At 44.7% G+C, this 7,055-nt stretch overlaps 1 long non-coding RNA gene across 1 annotated transcript; it reads right to left on the bottom strand.

Moving 5' to 3' along the window:
• Nucleotides 1–2,684: 2,684 nt before the first annotated feature.
• On the bottom strand, nt 2,685–4,775 carry LOC147357732 (uncharacterized). Its single transcript, XR_015142483.1, has 2 exons — nt 4,489–4,775; nt 2,685–2,908 (listed from the first exon to the last, which is right to left on the bottom strand). It is a non-coding gene; the product is annotated as an uncharacterized LOC147357732 (long non-coding RNA).
• Nucleotides 4,776–7,055: the final 2,280 nt, after the last annotated feature.

Below are 7,055 nucleotides of genomic sequence, written 5' to 3'. Positions count from 1 at the left end.
CAGTTTTCGTATCACTGTCTCTGTACCGCTTCATCCAAACAGGCAGAGAAATCACCTTAATATCACTGTCAGCTCTCTATGAATTTCATTGCTGTTCCTTCCATTAGATAAAACTCACTACCACAAATATCAATGAGATAAGCCTTTTTCTATCTTGAGTTCCCTGTAAGGCTGCTAGGGAACACCACACTTAAGATTATCAGTAGTCCTTGGAGGGTGGGGAAGGGAAGGATTAGAAGTTTGGGATTAGCAAATGCAAACTCCTATATATAGGATGGACAAACAACAAGGTCCTTCTGTATAGCACGGGGAACTATATACAACATTCTCTGATAAACCATACTGGGAAAGAACATGAAAAAGAATACACACGTATACACATAAGTATACGTATATACATGTATAACTGAATCATTTTGCTGTACAGCAGGAATAAACACTACATTATAAATCAACTATATCTCAAGAAAATTAAAGAAATTATATCAGAAGCCCTACTGTGTGTTGGTGAGGCTCTATGAGGAACTTCTTTTTCTGTTTGAATCACCAGCTTACAAATTTCAAAGGTCTTAAGAAAGAGTTCTATGTTCACTCCTTGAGGGGCATCTTCAGAGCATATCATCCTGAGAGTAGCCTAGATTTGATCTTTGCCTAGAGGTCATTTGAAAATTTTAGCATCGTTTCCTGTCTGGAGAATCTAAGAATAAGACATTTCAGTTTTCAAACCCAGCAAGTCCTGACTCCTTTGTGCTCAATGGTTCTTTCTTTAACATGCTTTCTCCCTTTTCACATTTGATTATAAGCAGCCAGAAGAAGCCAGGTGACACTTTTGATATTCTGCCTGGAAATTGCCTTTGCTAGATTGTCTAATTCATTTGGTACATTTTCTGTTTTCCTTTTTTTTTTTTTTTTTTACCATAGAAGACAGTGTTGTTAAAGTTTCCCTGACTCTGTGTTGTGGGCTGAATGCTTATGTCCCTCCACATTCATGTGTTGAAGCCCTACCCACCCCCCTTCCCCACCTCCCCCCGCCACAATGTGACCGTGTTTGGAGATGAGTCTTGTGTGGAGATGATAAAGGTAAAATGAGCTCATGGGGTGGGGCCCTCATCTGTAGGGCCGGTGCCCTTATGAGAGGAGGAAGAGACACCTGCGCTGTTTCTCTGCCAGGGGAGGACACAGGACTTACATACATACATATGAGTGAACGTTTGTTGCTCTTTGGTTGGTTTACTAACCTCGTGATATAGTCATCATAATAATGGTAAAAGTAGTAATGATAATAACAGTTATAATAACCATTTATTAGGTGGCTTAGTGGTAAAGAATCCTCCTGCCAATGCAGGAGACACAGGTTCGATCCCTGGGTCAGGAAGATCTCCTGCAGGAGGAAGAGGCTAACCACTCCAGTATTCTTACCTGGGAAATCCCATGGGCAGAGAATGCTGGCAGGCCAGTCCATGGGGTTGCAAAGATGTGGACACGACTTAGTGATTGAGCTCACACACACTCTGTGAAGGACCTCTTTTAAAATTTCCTTTTTGATTGAAGTGTAACCTTTAGACAACAAAGTTTACAAAGCTTAAATGTACTACTCAGTGAATTTTTATGTATGTTTACAAACCTGTATGCACCCTGAACTAGAACTAGAGATTTTCCAGGACACCATAAAATCCCCTGCATATCCTTCATGGTCAGTGCCCTTCCTTCTCCTAGGTAAACACTGTTCTGATTCCTATCACCATAGATTAGTTTAGCCTGTTCTTAAACCTCATATACACGAAGGTCTATTTTTGTTTAGCTTCTCAACTCTGCAAAACATTTTATATGCATTATCTCACTTAATTCTCACAACAATCCTGTGAGACAATCAAGAATTTACATGCTGGTTATACGCTGGCCAAGTGTGTTTTGTTTAGCTTGCACAATGTTTTTTAAAAAATATTTTGTGTTTGCCTACTTCTAGCATTAGAAGTTGAATGCAATCCCTTGCTGCTTTATACCCAGGAGAAGTCATTTATCTTCCCCGTCTTGGCATCTGTAGACATTGAGTTTGCAAACTCTAAGGGGAAGCACTATTATCGCCTCCAGGTGCTGAGGAAACAGAGGTTCACCAAGGCATTACAAAACCAGTGTTTAAAACCTCACATCAAGTCGATGGCCGCAGTGGCACTTGAGCTCAGGCCTGTCTTCCTCCAGCACTCTCCTGTAAGGATCAGACAAGACAAGTTCGGCCTCCAAGTCTATCATTTCTGACTTTGTCTGCAGCACTACCTCTGCCTTAGCCTGTGGGCAGTGCTGGCCGTTGTGACCAGTCCCCTTTTGACCCCAGCCATGAAACTCATCAAAAGGCTCCCCAAACTCCCACTTGGCCCTGCCGGTCTCAAACGCATTCTGTGTGTCTTTTTTTTTCACATCTTTGCTCATGCTGGTTCTTCCTGCCTCCGATGCCCACTCCCTACTTAGTCATCCATCCTTGAACCTCAGCCAGAGACGCTATTTTCCCCTTGGTGCTCGCACCTCCCCTGGCCAGTCACATGCTTCTTTCTTCTCAGCACACACACTCAGTCCTTAAAATTTGTAATGCGATTACCAAAAGATGGGTCAGATTAACCTAAAGTGAGTTTTAGGAATGAGACCAGAGTATCAGTCCAACAAAGGGTTAAAAAAGAAACCCAATTTCATTTATTTGATCTCTGCTAAATGCATCACTAACTTTTTATTGATTCTTAAGAAAGAGCGATGAGAAGAATCTGTGCCACCCCCACTGGGTGCCAAATGAACAAGCAGTCAGAAGTTTATTACTTCCAGATATCCCACTTGCTTTCCAGATACTTCCGTGGGTTTCAATTCCATCTTAGTAACACACTTGCTGAGCAGCCTTGGGCTTGACCATACAGGCAGGTGTCTGCGAGGAAGAAAAGAGAGGCTGCAGGCCTGGGTTGGGATGTACCGGGGCCTGGTTGAGGGGACACGTGGATGCAATGACAGGGTGGAGGGGCAGCTGGTGCGGGGGACCGGGAACATTTCTAGAGTTCAGGGTCCTCGATCCCCACCCTCTCTCTCCTCTTTGTGAGCTCTGGAGCTAGTTGTTAACTTACTGGGGCTTCAGTTTTCTTACCTGAAGAATGCATATTCCAGATAACTTTAAGAGTTTTGGGACGTGGGGCAAATGTATTTCTACTCGACGTAATTTTGCTTTTCCCCCATGTTTGGAAAATTGGCTAAGAAGTTTGAGATTTTCTTAGAGCAATGTTTAGACCATCACAGAAGAGGCCTCTTATTGGGCATATACTGTGTGCCAGCTTTATGCTAGGCAGGCTTCTTACATGCCTTCCTGCTTTTGTTTTTATGACAACACTGCCATCTCCCTCAGATAGATGAGGACAGCAAAGCTTAGAGAGGCAAAGTCACTTGCTGGATGTCACATGGTTGGTGTGTTACAGAAATGTGCCTGAGCAAATAATTGGTGAAATCTGTGTGTCTGTTAGTTACTCAGTTGTGTCTGACTCTTTGCAACTCCATGGACTGTAGCCTGCCAGGCTCCTCTGTCCATGGGATTCTCCAGGCAAGAATACTGGAGTGGGTTGTCATGCCCTCCTCCAGGGGATCTTCCTAACCCAGGGATCGAACCCAGTCTCCCACATTGCAGGCAGTTTCTTTACCGTCTGAGCCACCAGGGAAGCCCAATTGGTAAAATAAAGGCTGGCATTCGTAGTTTTTTCCCCCTGCTCAGCATCTTTGCTTAGTCCTTTACCTTCTGATAGCAAATCTTGCCTATTTGGCCAAAGGCAAAGCTACTGGCCCAGGATTGGTCCAAGAGGGTGCATACGGTGTGGGCTGGATGCAGCACAGCCCTTCCCAAGAAGATCTTGGGATTTTCCAAGCTGGAAAGCCTGAAAGAGAGCTCTCGTCTTTCTTGGATCACGATTTCAGAAGGGGGAGGGGTTGACGGTGGTCGTGTTGTCTCTCACAACTTGGGGGAAAAGGGCAGAGGTGGGGAGAGTGGGTAGTCAGGGAGAGAGAGAGAGGAGGGAGAAAGTGGATGGTAACTGAGTCAGTCCCTGTACTGGATCCTCTCCTGTGCGGCCCATATTCTCCTTCAGGAATTGTATTAATCCGCTTGGTCTGTCCTGACACAGGACCATAGACTGGATGGCCTGAACAACAGAAATTGGCTTTCTCACAGTTCCGGAGACTGGAAAGTCCAAGATCCAGGTGCCAACGTGGTCAGGGTCTGGCGCAGGCTCTCTCCTCGGCTTGCAGAAGCTACCTTCTCACTGTCTGCACCAGGCGGGAGACAGAGCTCGGGTATCTCTTCTTCCCCCTAGTGTACCAGCCCTATTAGATCAAGGCCCTACTTTTTAACCTTAATTACCTCCTCACAGGCCCTATCAAACTACAGTCTCATTGGGCATTAGGACTTCAACATACGAATCTTGGGGTGCACACATTTCCAGTCCCTAACAGGAATTATAGACTGCTTACCTCCGGTAGCCTGGGAGCTGTTGGCAGAAAGCCCCAAGCCCTGTTTTCAACAGGGATCGCCTCAGCTGAAGAGAGCTGCCTTATGGTTTGTCAATGTCTTGCTTCCTTCACTCAAGTCAGGACCACTGATAATCATGCAGGGATAAAGGCTTGGCGTCTCTCCTCAGCACTGAATGATCTTGGCAGATTCAGGACTCTCCCCAGGTGGTCTGGGGCAGGTATGGCAGGTTCGCACCTGAGGTTCTCTCTCCACCCAGTCCTGCTTCCTTCCCTTCCACAGCTCTCCTGAAAAAACTTCCTCCATGCTAACATCCATCTATGAGTCAGCTTTCTGGGGAACCCAGCCCATGATGGCTCTTATGGCTCCTGAAGCTGCTTACTTCTTTAATTCTGTGAGCTACACTAGCAGTGTGCCCTTATTTTTTGCTTAGAACTCTATAAAATCAGAGCTTTAAATGAGTTATAAAAATTAACAGAGCCCCACCACCAGTGGTCTCAGGAGCCTGGAGCCCTGGTGTGGGTGATTCATAGGGGAACGTATGGAAGCCTTGGCAGAACCTCCCGCCTATGAGACCATGGGGAGAGACCATGACTTCTGTTTCTCCACCACCTTCCAAATCTTGCGGCACTGTCTCTCACTGGTGGAATTAAAACTAGAACCTTGCTTGCAGGGAAATCTGGGAAATGTACTCTTTGATTTCTAGCAGCTGGTGATACAGGAAGAGTTCAGAGGGGCTGGGATTGTGCTGAGGGCTGTGAGTCAGCAACCAGCATGAAATGCGCCTGAAAATTACAAAAAAAATGTACAAATCAAAGAGCTCTGTGAAGGAGAACACATCTGTCAGTTTCCTTAAACAAGTAAAATGTACCATGCAGATATAAAGTGTTTTATAGTTGGGTAGGGTTCAGAATTGTGGGCAGGACATGTCAAGGAAACAACTTAGTTTTTAACTTAAAACAATTCAAATAATTGAGACTAAATTGATTTTGCTTTAAAATTCTGAATAAATATTTCCAAACTCTTGTTTTATCTGTCAGTCAGTTCAGTTCAGTCGCTCAGTCGTGTCCGACTCTTTGCGACCCCATGAATTGCAGCACGCCAGGCCTCCCTGTCTATCACCAACTCCCGGAGTTCACTCAAACTCACGTCCATCGAGTCAGTGATGCCATCCAGCCATCTCATCCTCTGTCATCCCCTTCTCCTCTTGCCCCCAATCTCTCCCAGCATCAGAGTCCTTTCCAATGAGTCAACTCTTCGCATGAGGTGGCCAAGGTACTGGACTTTCAGCTTTAGCATCATTCCTTCCAAAGAAATCCCAGGGCTGATCTCCTTTAGAATGGACTGGTTGGATCTCCTTGCAGTCCAAGGGACTCTCAAGAGTCTTCTCCAACACCACAGTTCAAAAGCATCAATTCTTCAAAGCTTAGCTTTCTTCACAGTCCAACTCTCACATCCATAAATGACCACAGGAAAAACCATAGCCTTGACTAGATGGACCTTTGTTGGCAAAGTAATGTCTCTGCTTTTGAATATGCTATCTAGGTTGGTCATAACTTTCCTTCCAAGGAGTAAGCGTCTTTTAATTTCATGGCTGCAGTCACCATCTGCAGTGATTTTGGAGCCCAGAAAAGTAAAGTCTGACACTGTTTCCACTGTTTCCCCATCTATTTCCCATGAAGTGATGGGACCGGATGCCATGATCTTCTTTTTCTGAATGTTGAGCTTTAAGCCAACTTTTTCACTCTCCACTTTCACTTTCATCCAGAGACTTTTGAGTTTCTCTTCACTTTCTGCCCTAAGGGTGGTATCATCTGCATATCTGAGGTTATTGATATTTCTCCTGGCAATCTTGATTCCAGTTTGTGTTTCTTCCAGTCCAGCATTTCTCGTGATGTACTCTGCATATAAGTTAAATAAGCAGGGTGACAATATACAGCCTTGATGTACTCCTTCTCCTATTTGGAACCAGTCTGTTGTTCCATGTCCAGTTCTAACTGTTGCTTCCTGACCTGCATACAACTTTCTCAAGAGGCAGGTGAGGTGGTCTCGTATTCCCATCTCTTTCAGAATTTTCCACAGTTTATTGTGATCCACACAGTCAAAGGCTTTGGCATAGTCAATAAAGCAGAAATAGAAGTTTTTCTGGAACTCTCTTGCTTTTTTGATGATCCAGGGGATGTTGGCAATTTGATCTCTGGTTCATCTGCCTTTTCTAAAGCCAGCTTGAACATCTGGAAATTCACGGTTCACATATTACTGAAGCCTGGCTTGGAGAATTTTGAGCATTACTTTACTAGCGTATGAGATGAGTGCAATTGTGCGGTAGTTGGAGCATTCTTTGGCATTGCCTTTCTTTGGGATTGGAATGAAAACTGACCTTTTCCAGTCCTGTGGCCACTGCTGAGTTTTCCAAATTTGCTGCCATACTGAGTGCAGCACTTTCACAGCATCATCTTTCAAGATTTGAAATAGCTCAGTGGGAATTCCATCACCTCCACTAGCTTTGTTTGTAGTGATGGTTTCTAAGGTCCACTTGACTTCACAATTCCAGGATGTCTGGCTCTAG

Source organism: Bos grunniens, chromosome 15, assembly GCF_055505025.1.
Source record: "Bos grunniens cultivar Pamir isolate PY7600 chromosome 15, Bosgru_T2T1.0, whole genome shotgun sequence".
Lineage (NCBI taxonomy): Eukaryota > Metazoa > Chordata > Mammalia > Artiodactyla > Bovidae > Bos > Bos grunniens.
The sequence above is the reverse complement of the archived record's forward strand: the minus strand, read 5'-3'. Positions and strand labels throughout refer to the sequence as shown.